Raw genomic sequence first — 17,355 nt, 5'->3', positions numbered from 1 at the left:
TATATTATCTGTATGTCTGTGTATACCCTGATATAATTTTAATAACCTGTAATTACTGTTGCAGTTTTTTTTAAATATTGAATCCACTGATGGATTGCTGTCTTTTCTGAAGTGGTTGACATTTTTCTCCCCAACTTAAAAAGTAAGTTTTGTTAATAATCAATTGCCTAGAATCTATTTTATCCGTCTATCAAATCATATTTTCATAATTTGTTTTGAATTTTTTTTTAGATTAAAGTTGAATGAATCATAAGAAAGTCCAAATTAATATCATAAATTTGACGCATAAAATGTAGGGTTTTGTTGTCATTACTATTTTGAGAAAAAGAAAAGAATTTCTTTTGAAATTCGAACTTTCATATGCCACTTGTGTCAAATTACCATAAAAATCCAACGAACGTATAACATTCTCCGGGTTTACCAGGATTTGACAAAATTCATATACGACATCCTTTTAATTTGTATAGCTTTCTCTTTGCCAAGTCAAATTTGGATTGGATGATTTTCTGAAGGAATTCCCCGGGGGGTTTTCAGCAGTTTTGATTTCCCAGAAAATATTTCCACGGAAGGAGGGATTTCTGGAGTGATCAGAAAACCATCAGAAATTTAAGTATCTTTTAAAGTAAATTAAAAGGAAATTTTCAGGGGAATTCTATGGTTGGAGGGGCTGTTTTACGCGGGAGAAACTTTCACGGAGGAGTTTCCCATGAGGAGGGGGGGATTTTTCATGGAGGGGGAGCCAGATAAAAATATTTAGGGAGCTGTTAAGTTAAACTAAAGCAAAGTTTTCCGTTTATCAAAGGCTGTAACACCATTAGGACATGCAATTGTTATTAAAACTCAGAACATGAAACTCTTAAGGTTACTTCTAATACTAATGCCACAACTAAAGCTATAACTACTACTACTACTGTTTGAGTGTTAGGCTATTTGAAACTGAATAAAAAGGTGCTAGTTGCAATCTGGTTGTCCGAAGGGTAGGTCAGGAGGGTTTATTCGCCATTCTCAGGGCTACTGCTACTACAAATATTGCACAGATGCACTGCTAGGGCATAAAATAAAATTTACAAAACTTGTGTTGAAACAAAAATAAATGAAAAACTACGAAGTAGCTGCTAGTCTTCAAAATGACAATGCACATATTCCGGCCAGTACCTTTGCTATACCGTCCTTTGCGCTCGAAAAAGAGGAGGAAAACTAAAAAAAACAGCGAAATGAAATGGAAGAAACAATAATAAATTCAAAGCAGTGAAAAGATCATTCAAAAATTAGATTAGGCGAACATTCTTTTGCTAGAGATCAATGCTTTCTATCTAATGATTAGATGTGGGTACTTATAATCATATAAGTCTAATGATTCGGTCAGCTGTCGCTTGTTTTCCGGTTCTTGTATAGTCACAGTGATTCAATTTAGAGACTCACAGGTTGAATCAAGAAAGCCGAATTGGGAGAATAGACGGGAAGTTTATAATTTGGGCTATATATTTGCACATCAGGATGGGAGTTGGGAGTATAGTATAGCGGGTCTGCAAGCAAGATGTGTTAGCTAGAATTATTCTGAAATTTATGAAGTAGAACTGTTTTCTGACTTCACTTCTTGCCTGCGGTTGCTATAATTAACTTTTTGGGGGTAGTCGCTATAATTAACAAGTACCCAGATTTGTTCTAAGACCATAAACTAGAAAAAAAAAATAGCTAAAAGTAAGGATTGACATTAAAACTTCAAAGGAACACCTCCAAAAGGAAAACTAAATAAAAGAGGACTATCTCTTCCTCATCCCTCGGTTTTTACGCTGAAGTTTGAGTTTTGTCCTAATTCTTTGAGAACGACTCCTGAATCACAAAAGCTGATGAATTGTAATAAAAAACTTCTAAAAGAACTAAAAAACTTTGGTGTAGCAAAGATGAACCAGAGAAGAGGGATAATTTCTCTCATAATTTCTCATATATGGGATAATTTCTGTTCCTGTTAAATATAATTTTCCCCCATATTTTTGACTGAAAAAACTTTTATACTTAATATCTGATTTTTTTTAAAATTCTGCTATGGAATCCCCCATCCCAGTGTAAAATTCTCCTGTAAAAATTCCCTAACTGGGCTTTCCACTAAAATTCGCTCTGTGAAATACTCTCACAGAAAATAAATCTCCAATGGCTTTGGGGCGTCTTGTCATTCTAAGAGATATAGCTATTGGATCTTTCTACTTTGCTGAATCAAATGGTTCTCCCAAACTTTTTACCAAATGACTGTGGAAAAAGGGGTTTGGGCAGGGGCTTATTTCCCTTTCATCTCTTTGGTCACTTAAAAGGGGTCTTAGAACTTCTGAGTTTGCTGCAGCAAACGATATACCGACGTTCTTGGACCATTGGTTTATACAATCATCTATGGGGAAAATACATCCCTCATCCATAATCTTTGGCAAGTAATATAAAATTCCCCATTTTTGTAAATATGCCCCTTGAAACTTTTATAAGAGTATTCTCTGACTCCCTGAATCTAGTGGTTAATCTTCATTAAGATTATTTGAACTTTTGGGGGATCCTCTTTTCGGAAATTAATGCAAATTTTCTCTGCATCGTAGCTTATGATGGAGAACATTAAACTTTACAAATTTTAGTTTATTTGGATTCAGTATAAAAGCCAATTCTTTCGATGGATCATTTGTTATCAAAATTCCTTTTTTTTACATCTTCGTTTTTTTTTGGGGGGGGGGAGCGACTAGCTTCTTACGTACTGTTTGTACCACTAACTGTTTGATTCAAAGGAAAGTTAGTTATTTCTCGGTACATTAATTCATAATTCATCGGATTCATAAAAATTGTCTCATTATCTTTGTTTATACCGAAGTTTTTATATATTTATTTTTAAATTTCATTTGCCTCCCTAAAAGATTGTTTTAACTCACTTATTTTGGAAATGGAAGTTGGTTTGTCAAGCAAAACTAATTGATTTAGTTATTCACAAATCAATCGACCACTACTCGGACCAGATATGTGTAAATGCTCTTTCCAAATATAATAATTGCTGTTAATCGCGAATTCAGTATGGATCTTCAAAGATGATACCTTTTTTCTTATATTGGCTACTTTTACTATAGCCTACCTTTGTTAGCGTCACCCTTGTTAAAACCGGTTTACCTGTAAATTGAACCGACTGTGACATAATTGAGAATCAATAAATGCATGTGAAATATTTAGCCGAATATAAGTACCAAGGACTGATATTTGTAACGCTGTAGATTTGCGGCTCTTCAGAAGGAAAAACTAAAGGAGTAGCATCTTTAAATTAGGCTATCTTTTTTTGTCTTTAAATTCTCTTTTGTGACAATTAACTCCCCTCTAAATAATATGGAAGAAATTATATTTTATCAAAAATTAATTTAGAATTATAAATGAAGATATTAACCTATAAATGGAGCTACTAAGAAGAAAAATTTCAGTTAACACATTTGATGACGCTTCCACTATAATATACCCCAACCAGACCTTTTCTTGGGGGGGAGGGGACCAGGGCAGTTGGTCTTGGCGTCCTGGCCCATAAACTGCTCATCTTGATCCAATGGTTCACTTTGATTCGGCTTTATTGCATATATTTGAATCAGGAGGGGGTACTGTAATTGCTTTTCCAAAGCAGAACTAGCCCCCTCTTTTTTCTAATGTGCGAACCTATAGTGTAAATTATAGCCTGTATTTCTCAGGAATTTTGTGATGGTTCGCTCCTGTTTCAACCCGTGTACCCGTACATATGTGGTGCTTTTTCATCCGATGTAATTCGACTCACTCCACGTGGATTTAGTCACCGAGTGCAGTTCAAGTATTTGATTTTTTTTTTTAATCTTATTAGAAAACCCTGATCAAACAGTTAGTGGTAACGAAGTGTAAGTAAGGAGCGAACCGGCTCAATAATAATCCGAAACTCTAGAAGTAAAAACCCCTAGAAGTAATAGAATCTCTATGAAAGTCGCGATATTATATTTACCGTAACATAGAACCCTACTGTATGGGTTTCAGGCTCTTATCTGAAAAAATGTGTTATTTTTGGCCAAAAGAAAAATCACGGATGAGTGTTTATTTATAATTTTTTCCCTAAGGGGTGTTCGTATCGACCCAGTGATCCTAAAATATCGTAAGAGGGCTCATTTAAACAGACATTAAAAGCTAAGGAGTAAAAAGTTCTTTTTTGCTTATATTTGAGTCGGGAGGGGGGGGGGGGGGGCTGTAATTATTTTTCTCAGGAACACCAAATCCTTAGGAACGGCTCTTTCCCCAACCAGCCCCTTCCTCTTCCTAATGTGCAAATATTCTGTGTAATTTATAGCCTTGTTTCCCATACATTTTGCCATAATGTACTCGAGTTCCAACCTGTAAATCTGTGGTGCTTTTTCCTCCAGGTTTATTTGATTGACTCGTCGTGGCTTTTGTCACAGAGTGCATTTTGAGTTGTTTTCTTTATTAGATAACCCTGATTGAATGTTAGACCTATGACCCAACACTCAACGGGAAACTGACCGATAAGAACATATTAATTCACACCCTAACAAAATCGGTAGTTTTTGTATAGCCTAGAGCTACATATGGATACACTGAAGGGTGAGTGAGGTGCATTTTATTGGATTCAGTGTTAAAAAGTGCTTCGGCTCTGACGTTTGTTTGTTTTTGTAACATAGCTCACGAATTAATTGGGAAAATCGAGAATCTTCCGAATATTTATTTTAATAAGGGTACTTGTGTCTTATTGCCACCACACTCAAGAATTGAAGTTAGGTTAATCATAATGAAATTTACGAAAATAAGATGAAAATATAATCGTTTAGTGACAAAACTATGGAAACTACCACAAAGGATGATGGAAGGGGGGCAGCCACGGCTGCATTAGGCTATATTAAATACGACTGAAACTAACCTAACCACAATTCCAACTAAATATTTAATTAGGTAATTATGTGTTATATAATACACACTCGAGAACTTGTATCATGAACATGAAACAATACCTGGTTAATACGGTAAATATACCAGACAATTAGCTTCGACTTGGTGGGAAACTACACTATAGATATATTTTCATTAAATATTTAGTTGGGTTTAGGTTAGTTTAGGTTACATATTTAACTATACGCTCATTTCTTCATCACAGAAAAAATAAATAAAATAACCAACTAGTTTCCCCCCCCCCCGTTTTTTCATGTGAGGTGCTTTAGGTCGTTACACTAATTTGCTTGCCCCCCGCTGTTTTGGTTTAGTTTCCCTTTTAATCATATGTGTTTTTCGTGTGTTTTATGCTTCGTTCCTTTTTTTGTGAGTTTTTGGACTTTTTTTAGTGTCCCTTTTAATTTGTAGATATATATATGTTTATTTCTTGTTCTTTTCTGTATTATTAGATTTTTTTGTCCCCTTCCCTTTTTTTCTGACTTGTATTCGTTCAAGTTTAGTTTGACAGATTTTTTTTTTCTTTTTTTTTACTCATAATTTGATTATTCATTTTTATTAGTGTTTTTTGCTTTGTTTGCTTTGTTAGTCGACTCCGAAGTCCGAATTCGGTCCTTTGAGGGCTTGTGATAGTGATCTTTTTGAAATAAATATCTTATCTTATCTCAGGGCTGTATATATTGCAGTATACTACGCCCTTCCATAATTAATCGTTGTAGTTTTCTTAATTTTGTTACTAAAGTAGGCATATTGTATTTTCATTTTATTTCATTAGCATTTACCAAACCTCACTTCTCGAGTGTGTATTATATGAGACATAAGTATTTTTTATTAAAATATAGCTAAATTGTGGTTTCCCACCGAGCTGAAACTAATATTGTCTGGTATATAGACCACGAAAACTAGCTATTGTCTCATGTTCGCAATACAAAATCTCGAGAGAACTTAAGTGTGGTGGCTTTCAGACAAATATGACTTATTAAGATTTAATTTAATGCATTCTTTGGATTTTGGTTTATTCCATGAAAACGAGCCTTGAAAAGTGGCCCATGGACCAATGGGAACTATTTTATAAGATTACTAACGCAAAAGGGCATACTGTTATTATCGTGAAAATGGAACACAAGAAGCAGGAACTTTGAACTTGTTAAACTCTTAAAAGTTTTGACTTAAGGTTTTAACTAAAGTTAAACTCTAAACTTTTGACAATTTGTCCTAATTCTTTAGGAACAATTCCTGAAACACAATGGCCGTTTAATTAGAATAATAAGCTTTGTTTTAAAATTTTACAACTTTAGCGTAAAGAGCGAGGTCTTGAGCAGGACATTTTTTTAAATTTAATTTCTGATCTTTTAAAAAATACCGGGAAATCCGACTCTCTCCACCAAAAATTCCGGTACTTGAGTATTATATGCCACTCACTCAAGTTTACGATGTGTAAAATTCAAGAACGAACCGGTTTCTTCGATAGTTTTTTCCGTCTCTTTAAAAACAATTTCGGGCTTTATATCTGCACATTGGGCGGGGAGGGAGGGAAAATTAACAGTGCGTGTGGATGCAAAATGTGTTAGGTACACAAATTTTGCATATTTTGAACTAAGAATGTTTTCTGACTTCAAACAGTCCAAAACCTCCCCTCACTTATGTGCAAATATATAGCACAAACTATATATTTCCCATATATTCTGTCACTTGTCTTTGTTTTGTCTCACGCTAAACCGAAAGAAATTAACAAAGAAACAAGTTTTTTCTCAAGTTTGTAAGCAGCGTATACTTGAGTGAGTGGTATATAATACACAAGTACCAAAATCCTTCCCCCTACGGAAAATAAAAAACAAAGCTCAAGTAAAATTCTGAAATTTGTAAAGTCTTTCCCGTTGGGAGTATTTTTCTTGGAGGGGGGGGGGGGGTATTTATTGGAGGAATATTTTCCGTGGAGCAATTTTCTGGGTGGGGTATTATCAAAAGCGTGTATTTTTCGGGAGGTGGGGTATTTTCCGCTGGGATTATTTTCAACGGGGTGTTTTTTCTTTTTTTTTGGGGGGGGGGGGTATTTTCCACGGGGATATTTTTATCGGGGGGAAGGGGAATATTTTCCCATGGGGGAAAGAACGCCTAGAGCTAAAATTGGGATACACCTACCAACTGATGAAAAAAGCGTAAACAAATTTGATGAAATAGAAATTTGAATATGTACAGTGGCAAAAAGCCAGTCTTCGGTTGCAGCAATAGCTACAAAATTATAGAACAACCCGTGGCCCATAGTAATATTTCTTAAGCATCTTTTTAAAAACGGTGCTACAAAATCTCCATTTGTAACTCAGTGAAAAATACCAAATATTATTACCATTGCTCTTAACTGAAAAAGGTCATTTTAAAAACAAATTTAAACAAATTCTTAAATAAGCGCTAGAAACCATTTGAAAATGGAGTCGGATAAATATGAAAATACACATTTAGAATTGTTGAAGCCCGATTCGTAAAAATTGCAATCCCCACTTTTGAACAACAAAGAAACTCACTTATTGCATGGTTGCTCGTTTAAGTTTCGTTTTAAGTTTCGCTGTTTCTTTTAAGTTTTAATGTTGCTCCTATCTTTCAGTTGAAAAAAAACTTGTTTTTATTTATTTAATTACAATAATCAAACGAGTCAAACTCAAAATGAGCAGAAATTAATATGAATAGGGTCACAATTCCTATGCCTTTTCAAGGAAAGAACATAATTTGCACTTTATTGAATTTTTTTAATGTTTTCACTTTTACAACTTTAATAAATACAAAATTATTAAGATTTTAAGAAATAGAAATCTTTACGTGATATTAAATTTGTATGTTTTTAAGCAATTAAATGAAAAATTTTTTTTTCAACTGAAAGTACGGAGCAGTATTAAAATTTAAAACGAACAGAAATTATTAAGTATATGAGGGGGTTATTACACTCATGATTTAAGCATCCTTGATGAAAGTATGAGCAAAATAATTGAACTGTTAGAGGTTTTGCGAGTTCAGGGTGCCAGAATAGGCTTGAAAATTATGGTAAGAAAACTAAGTCACTAAGGCTAGGAATAAGTGAAGATGAGAATGTGAGGTTGGGTCAGAGAATTGGGACAAAATTCAAATTTTTGTGTTAAGAGCGAGGTATTTTGGAGGAGTAAACCCCCTAATATAGGCCTGCGTAATAATTTATGTTCGTTTTAAGTTTTAATGTTGCTCCTTTCTTTCGTTAAAAAAATAATTTAATTTCTGATCGTTGTTTAAACAATTCCAGGAAATCTGGCTGCTCCAGAGTTCCTTAACTTAATGTTTCCAGGTTAAGGAGCAGCACTAAACCTTTTTTAAGTTACCTCTTTTAAGTAACCAAAGACATTGGAGGGAAATTAGCCCCCACCCTAGCCCCCTTTTCCTAAAGTCATCTAAACAAGAATTTGAGATTCATTTGAGCACTTATGTATTGTGTGGCAAACACTCAAAAAATGAAGCTGGGTTAATCCTAATGAAAAATACCAACATGTAATGAAATTATAATACTTTAGAGACAAATTTGGGCTGTATATTTGTATATTAGGGGTGTGGGGGTAAAGTACGTTGATTCCGCATGCAAAAATGTGTTGCAAGAAAGACTAATAGCGAGAATACTTTGAAATATATATAATTTGGGCCATATATTCGTACATCAGGAGGGGGGGGGGGATAAATTATAGCAAGGCTGCGTGCAATTTGTGTTAACTATGTCTATTCTACATATTATGAAGTAAGAATTGTTTTCTTAACATGTTTCTTTCTCTCCAGTTAGTTATCTAGGAAAATGCTACCTGGGTATTCCCTATGCATTTTGCCATGATTCTCTTGTGTTTCAACGCATGTACTCGTATATCTATGGCGCTTTCATCTTGCTTTATTTAATTGACTCCACTTGCATTTTGTCACATTGTGCAGTTTAAGTATCATATTCTTTTTTTTTTTAATCAGAAACTCCTGATCGAATGTTGAACCTGCGACCCATCTGTTGACGAGAAGTTGACACAAAAAATACCCAAATCAACAAATTCAGCAAAGTTTTTGTGTTGCCTAGAACTACATCGGAACCAATTGAGGGGTACGGGAGGTGTATCCGAAACGCTGAAATGGACATCGACTGACACGTTTTTTTCTTCGTAGTTGAGCTCACGGATTCATCGGGAAAATCGAGAATGTCCCGAAAATGTAAGTTTATTAACTTAAAATTTAATATACTATTTGTATTTTTGTTTATCCGCTGATAGCGGGCCTTTTTGACCTATGCTATTAGTATCATAGGCAAACATATCATAGGCGCAATGTATTATGTGTTTATTTATTTGTTTTTGCTTTTTTTTTTAGACCAGGGTAGTATTATCAGTAGTATAAGTAGTTATGACAGAAACTTTGAAACGGACTCAGCCAATTCGAAATTGAAAGTCCTTTTTGATAATCAAAAGTGATTTAGGAAAGCCAGTCCCCCTTCCCACGGTCATCACTTCCCTAGACATCCAATAAAAATTTAAAATAACGTTTTTTTTCGGCTTTGTTAAAAGGTCCAGAAATTATGCCTTTTGCATGACAGCCCCCCTTCTACAATCCTCAGGACAAGAGTTTTGAGTTATTACCCAGGGGCATTTAAGCTTGTAGAAATATTAGTCAAATAAACTTTGGAGGGGGCTCGTCGGATTGGAAATCAGAAATTCTACTGCCTTTTTTATGAGTCAATGATCGGAGGCCAGTTACCCCCCTCCTCTTCCATGCCCAAAGAAGGAACCCCCTCTTCCTCCCTCTTTCCATGTCCCCCTCTTCGGATTCATTTCCCCCAAATGAATCCGATACAATCTGCTTAAAAAATGTCCAAAGATCACGTTGCAAAGCCTTTGGGGCTGACAAAACTCCTCAGAGTCTGGGAGCAAGGGTTTTAAGTAATGCCCCAGGGACGTATGAGGTTTTTATGGAAGGGATGGTCCTGTGAAGGTAAGAGGAGGCTCATTGGAATGAAAGTGTATAGTTCTAGTTCCTTTTTAAAAGTCAAAAGTGATGGAGGGCAACTAGTCCCGTGTCCCTGAGATACTCAATTCACAAAACATATCTGATCGTAAGTGTGAGATAACCATTATGTTCATAATAATCCAACGAACATATAACATTGTCTAGAATAACCCCCATAGATTATTGGGCAAGGATTGTGAGTCATGTCCTGGGCCTTATTATGGTTTTTACAGATCATGTTGTCCCATAAATTTTGGATCGGGTGAGGCTCATTTGATTGGAAGTCGAAGGTTCTAATGCGCCCATTTTTAAGAGTCAAAAGTAAATGGAGGGGACCAGTAATCACCTTAGCCTATCATTCCCAAAGTAAATGTGATAAAAATTTTAAGAGAGCTATTTTGCTCAGCATTGTTTAAAGGTCCAGTAGTTATGTCCTTAGGGATTTCATCCTCCCCATAGCCCCCAAGACAAGAGTAGTTGTCGATTCCCATTTGGAAAATTGCCCGGGGGAATTTTCAACTGGTTCGATTTCCCAGAAAATATTTCCACAGAAGGAGGAATTTCTGGAGTGATCACAAAACCATCAGAAATTTACGTCTCTTTCAATTTAAAGTAAGTTAAATGGAAATTTTCAGGATAATTTTATGGTTAGAGGGATTGTATCTTACGATCTAGAAATTTATCACGACATGCTATTCTGAAAATAGCATCAACTATTAGGACTTGCAACTGTTATTAAAACTCAAGAAATGAAACTCTTCAAGTTACTACTAATGCTAATGCCTAAGCTATAACTACTGCTACTACTGTTGGAGTGCTAGGCTATTTGAAACTAAATAAAAAGCTATTAGTTGCAATCTGGATGTCCAAAGGGTAGGTCAGGAGCGCTAAGAGGGTTTATTTACAACTCTTAGGGCTACTGCTACTTCAACTATTGCACAGATGCACTGCTAGGCCATAAATTAAAATTTTTCAAAAATTTTATGTTGAAACAAAAATAGATCTAAAACTACTAAGGAGCTGCTAGTCTTCAGGCTACTACTAATGCTAATAAACTAAAGCTATAACTACTGCTACTACTGTTGGAGTGCTAGGCTATTTGAAACTAAATAAAAAGCCAATAGTTGAAATCTGGATGTCCAAAGGGTAGGTCAGGAGCGCTAAGAGGGTTTATTTGCAATTCTTACTGTTACTGCTACTTTGCAACTCTTACGGCTACTGCTACTTCAACTATTGCACAGATGCACTGCTAGGCCATAAATAAATTTTTTTTAAAAACTATGTTGAAACAAAAGTTGATGAAAAACTACTAAGGATACTAAGCTGCTAGTCTTCAAAATGAAAATGCACATATTCCGGCAAGTACTTTTGCCATGCCGTCATTTGCGCTTTAAAAAGAGAAGGAAAAACTTAAAAAAACAAACAAAAAGCGATGAAGTGAAATGGAAGAAACAACAACAAACTCAAAGCAGTGAAAAGATCATTAAGAAATTAGGGTAGATCTACGTTGCATGGACAACGTGAGGTGTTGCGACAACCTGTTTTTGGCTTCGCCGAGTAAAGTGTTGCGTGAAAAACACCTTGCTTTTGTTTTCTCGCTTCGTTTAAACGCTGAAGTTGTTAATCTGTAAGAATCTTCAAATAAATACTAGGTAGAGCAGCTCGCAATAGTTACAAAACCCCTCATTGCAACTAGCAAAAGTTTCAAACACCTCATCGCTGAAGATGATTGTAGCCTAACAGCCTATCATTACTTACAAGTCCCTTATATATCTTGCCACTGGAAGCAAATTGGTCTTACCATCAAATACACCTTAAACGAATAATAGGTACACCAACTAGCAGACGGTGCAAACCCCTCAGTGGCGAAGATGATTATGAACTAACAGCCGACTGTTGCTTAAAACTCCCCTGTATGTCTGACAAAGGATAAACTCTAATTTCATTTGTAATGAGAGAACTTTTAAAGTTTAAGAGGCACATCTGATATTATTTCCCTACCGCAATCCCAAGTGCGAAAAACCGAATGATAAACTCAGCTGAAATCACGAACAGAAATTGGTAGAAACAATAGATTTTTCGCCCCAGGCAAGAGTTCTACGAAGGTTTCCAAAATGCAAAGTCATATTCATCAATTAGGCCTAAGGTCCACACTTTCCGTATAAACCGCAAAGTTTAGACCCTTGCCACTTTCTAGGAATAAGCTGCAATCTGGGTGTTAGAAAAAAAAACAAAAACAAAACACCACTAAATAAAAGTGTTTGCTCTTGCAACACAATTGGGCAAAGACTCTTGTTAGAGATCAATACAGTCCATCTAATAATTAGATTTGTGTACTTAGAATCATATGAGTCCAATGATTTTGTCACCTGTCACTTGTTTTTCGGTTCAAGTTTAGTCACAGCGATTCAATTTAGAGACACACAGGTTGAATCAAATGACCCAAATTGAGAGAATAGATGTAAAATTTATAACTTGGGCTGTATATTTACACTAAGAAATTTAGCTATTGGATATTTCTGCTGTGCTGAATCAAATGGCTCTCCCAAACTTTTTACCAGATGAATATTTGGTAAAGGGGTTTGGGCAGGATGTAGTTTCCCTTAATTCGCTTTGGTCACTTAAAAGGGGTCCTAGAACTTCTTATTTTGCTGGAGCGAGCGCTATCCCTCGTTCTAGGACCATTGGGTTTATGCGATCATCCATTGAGAAAAAGTCATCTTTGATCCGTAATCTTTGTTCTGGCAAGCAGTACAAAATTCCCCATTTTTGTAGATATGCCCTTGAAACTTTTATAAGAGTATTCGCTGACTCGCTGAATCTAGTGGTTGATCTTCATTAAAATCATTGGAACTTTTGGGGAATCCTCGTTTTGGAAAGTAATGCAAATTTTCTCTGAATCGTAGCTTATGATGGGCCATATTGAATTTAACAAATTTTAGTATATTTGGATTCAGTATAAAAGCCAATTCTTTTGATCTACTGATTGTTATCACAATTCCCCTTTTTTTACATCTTTGTTTTTTGGGGGGGGGGGGGCGCTTCTTATTTACAGTTCGTACCACGAACTGTTTGATGCAAAGGAAAGCCAGTTTATTCTCGTTACATTAATTTTTAATTCATCGGGTTCATAAAAATTGTCTCATTATCTCTTTTTGTACCGAAGTTTTCATATATTTATTTTTAAATTTCATTTGCCTCCCTAAAAGATTGTTTTAAGTATTTATTGTGGAAGTTGAAGTTGGCTTGTCAAGCAAAAGTAATTGATTTAGTTATTCAAAGGAATGGTAAGCCAAAGTGGTCACAATCTTCATTTTTACGTTTGGAGGCTAAATAATGATTGGTACTTACGTGTTAGCCCGACAACACTCACGAAGTTTGCTCTGTTTGTCTGAGAAAAACCGGTTTACTGTTTACAATCGGTTATGTCTTCAGCTCAATGAAAAAAAAAAAATACGATGCTTGTATGTATTAATTAAATATTTATGTATAAAGGTGGTTAGGGTGAACTATGTTAGGTATTTAATATGATCTGCTCCGGGCGACCTGCTTTTCATAATTCTTTGTTGCAGTTTCCCTAATTTTGTTACCAATATCTTTTATTTTCATTATTTTCTGGTATAATTCTTAAAAAAAACTCTTAAATAACTCTTAAAAACTCCTAAAGATTGACCTAACTTCACTTCTTAAGTGTTGTCGTGATAACTCGTAAGCTCCGAATTATTTACTCAAAATGAAAATTTTCTACCAGCTGTTGACGGATTCTTCCAAAGTGAAATTTCCCACAGGAGCATTGGCTTCTTCATTTCTTTCTTTCTTCATATTTATGAACGAAATTCATTTACCTTTGGAATAAATGAAGCAAATCTATTGACCACTGCTCGGACCAGAAATGTGTTTAAAAGGGAATTTTCGAATTTGAATTCTTATGCTCTTTCCGAATATAATAATTGCTGTTAATCGCAAATTCTGTATGGATCTTCAAAAATAATACCTTTTTTCTTATTTTAGATACTGTTAATATAACCTACCTTTGTTAGCGTCACCCTTGTTAAAACCGGTTTACCTTTAAATTGAACCGACGGTGACAAAATTGAAATAATATTGAAGAAATTGAATTATCAAAAACTAATTTAGAATTATAATTGAAGATATTAGCCTATTAATGGGGCTAATAAGAAGGAAACTTGTTAGGAAAATAATTTATTTCAGTTGACACATTTGATGACGCTTCCGCTAGATTATACCCCAACAAGACTCATTTCTGAGGGGGGGGGGCAGTTCAGTTGGTCTTGGCGACGTGGCCGATAAATTGTTCATTATGATTCAATTTTTAACTTTGATTCGGCTTTATCGCTTACATTTCAGTCGGCAGGGGGCACTGTAATTTCTTTTCCAAGGCAGAACCAGCCCCCTCCTTTTTCTAATATGCAAGTATATTGTGTAAATTATAGCTTGTATTTCTCATGAATTTTTCCATGATTTGCTCCTTTTCCAACCCGTTTACCTGCACATATATGATGCTTTTTCATCCGCCTTAATTCGATTCCCTCCACGTGGATTTTGTCACTGAGTGCAGTTTTATTATTTTTTTTTTTTTTATCTTTTTAGTAACCCCTAATCAAACAGTTGGTGGCAAAAAACTATAAGTAAGGACCGATCCGGCTCAATAAATATTCGAAACTCTAAAAAAGGGAGTTTTGATACTAGCATGTATAACAGAAGAATTGAATTTTCATGCTGGTTTCAAATATGCAGTTTAGTCTTACCAATAAAAGGTTAGCAGTCCGAGAAAATTTGCCTTAATTTTGAAAAAAAAGGAGGAAATAGACCTAGAACTAATAGAATCTCAATGAAAGTCACACCATCGCATTATGCGTAACATAGAATCCTTCTTTAAAGGTTTCAGGCTCCTATCTAAAAAAATGTCGTTTTTTTGGCCAGAAGAATGATCACGGATGAGTGTTTATTTATTATTTGTATCCATAAGGGTGTTCGTAACGACCCAATGGTCCTAAAATATTGTGAGAGGGCTCATTCAAACAGAAATTAAAGGTTTTAGTGTTCTTTTTAAGTGACCAAACAAATTGGAAGGCGCAAAGACCCCTTCCCATGCCCCCTTTTTCTCACAATCGTCCGAACTAAATTTTGAAATAGCCTTTTTGTTCAGCAAGGTTGAAAGACCGAAGAAATATGCCTTTTGCGATATCATAACCCCCCACAGCCCGTCGGGAAAGGTCTTTTAAGTTACAAATTTTTCCATTTTTTACGTATAGTATTTGTTATTGGGAAGTATGAATATATTTTTTGGGATGGGGGATGGGCATTAATTTCATGCTGATTTAATTTGCACGAGGATATTTTTCCATGGAGAGGGAAGTTTCCAGCGGGTGAATTTTTCAGTAAGAATTTTACATTAGGGGAATTCACCTAAACTCCTATGCAAAATACATCTTATGTCCTGCTTTCTCATTGCCGACTCAATTCTATGTCTAAATTTGTTAAGGGTAATTGTCCAGGGGAAATTTTCACCAGGATTGAATTGTCTAGAGAAAGAATCTTTGGGCAGGAGGGATTTAAGCGCGGAGGTGTTGCCAGATTTTCTGGCATTGCTTAAAAAACGATCAGAAATTTAATTAAAAAAAAGTTTATTCCACTGAAAGTAAGAGCAACATCAACCAGATCGTGGTAACGAACTGTAGTAAGGAGCGACCCGACTCAATAGTAACCGAAACTCTGAAAAACGGAATTTCGATACCAATAATTACATCAAACGAAGATAGTTACATCAAAAGGTTACTTGGAAGGATGTTTCCATCGATGAATTTTTCATGAGGGAAGAGAATTTTCATGCAGGGAGTGCAGGATTTTCTAGCACTAAAAAAAAAAAAAAAAAACAATGAAAAAATTCTTAAAAAAAAGTTTTCCAACTGGAAGTAAGAAGCAGCATGAAAACTTAAACGAACAGAAATTAAGTAAGAAGCAGCATGAAAACTTAAACGAACAGAAATTATTACATATGTATGGGCGTTCGTCTCCTCCTCCTCAATACATCGCTCTTTGCACTAAAGTATTTTTAGTAATTTCAACTATTTATTCTGCGGCTTTTGCGTTTCAGGAGTTATTCTTAAAGAACTAGTCAAGCTTTAGTGTAAAGAGCGAGGTATTGACGAGGGGGCTAACCCCCTCATATACGTAATAAAAATATACAAAAATAAAAGCTCGTTACGTAAGTTATTTCGTAAGTTAGGTATATTTATTACTAATAAAAACGGTCGTAAAAAAATTAAAAGTTCTAGTTTCCTTTTTAGAACCAAAAAATTGGAGGTCAACTAGGCCTCTTCCAACTTTTTTTTTCAAAATCGTCCCATCAAAACTGTGAGAAAGCCATTTACCCCCCCCCCCCCCAAAAAAAAGGACATAAATTTCGTTTTAATTATTTTATATGCAGTGAGCCAAAATCAAAACATACATTAATTCAAAAAGCATTCAGAAATTAAATAAAAAACTAGTTTTTTCAACTTAAAGTAATGCGCGACATTAAAATCGAAAACGAACAGAAATTATTCCGTATATGAAAGGGGCTGTCCCCTCCTCAACGTCCCGCTCTTTATACTAAAGGTTTATATTGTTTTAAAAAGTAGAACTGTTACAAAGAGTCAAATGTTAGTGCATAGAGTGGGACGTTGAGGAGGGGACAGCCCCTTTCATATACGGAACAGTTTCAGTTCGTTTTAAGTTTTAATGTTGCTCGGGACGTTGAGCATTCAGAAGCCTTTTCTGAGTTGCCTTTTTAGAATCAAAAAATTGGAGGTCAACTAGGCCTCTTCCAACTTTTTTTTTTTTCAAAATCGTCCCATCAAAACTGTGAGAAAGCCATTTAACCCTCCCCCAAAAATAGTACATAAATTTTGTTTTAATTATTTTATATGCAGTGCGCCAAAATCAAAACATACATTAATTCAAAAAGCATTCAGAAATTAAATAAAAAACTAGTTTTTTCAACTTAAAGTAATGCGCGACATTAAAATCTAAAACGAACAGAAATTATTCCGTATATGAAAGGGGCTGTCCCCTCCTCAACGTCCCGCTCTTTATACTAAAGGTTTATATTGTTTTAAAAAGTAGAACTGTTACAAAGAGTCGAACGTTAGTGCAAAGAGTGGGACGTTGAGGAGGGGACAGCCCCTTTCATATACGGAACAATTTTGGTTCGTTTTAAGCTTTAATGCCACTCCTTACTTTCAGTTGAAGAAATGTGTTTTTTTATTGAATCAAAACTCGAAACGAACAGAAATTATTACGTGTATGAGGGGGGTTGCTCCTCTTCAACATCTCGCTCTTTTCGCTGAAGTTTGAATTCTGTCCCAATTCTTTGAGAACGACTCCCAAAACACAGTTCATTTAATTAGAAAATCGTTTTTTCAAGTACTT

The 17,355-nt window shown here is 35.1% G+C and overlaps 1 long non-coding RNA gene across 2 annotated transcripts in view; it reads left to right on the top strand.

Annotated features, from left to right (window-relative positions):
• LOC136042948 (uncharacterized) overlaps positions 1 to 17,355 on the top strand; it is a 40,104-nt gene that overhangs the window by 2,591 nt on the left and 20,158 nt on the right. For both annotated transcript variants that reach the window (XR_010621502.1, XR_010621503.1), the window contains exon 2: positions 8,899 to 9,132. This is a non-coding gene — a long non-coding RNA (uncharacterized LOC136042948). The remainder of the gene's footprint in view (positions 1 to 8,898; positions 9,133 to 17,355) is intronic.

The sequence above is a fragment of the Artemia franciscana genome, unplaced genomic scaffold (genome assembly GCF_032884065.1).
Source record: "Artemia franciscana unplaced genomic scaffold, ASM3288406v1 Scaffold_253, whole genome shotgun sequence".
NCBI lineage: Eukaryota > Metazoa > Arthropoda > Branchiopoda > Anostraca > Artemiidae > Artemia > Artemia franciscana.
Note: the sequence above shows the minus strand (reverse complement) of the source record. Positions and strands in the feature narration are given on the sequence as shown.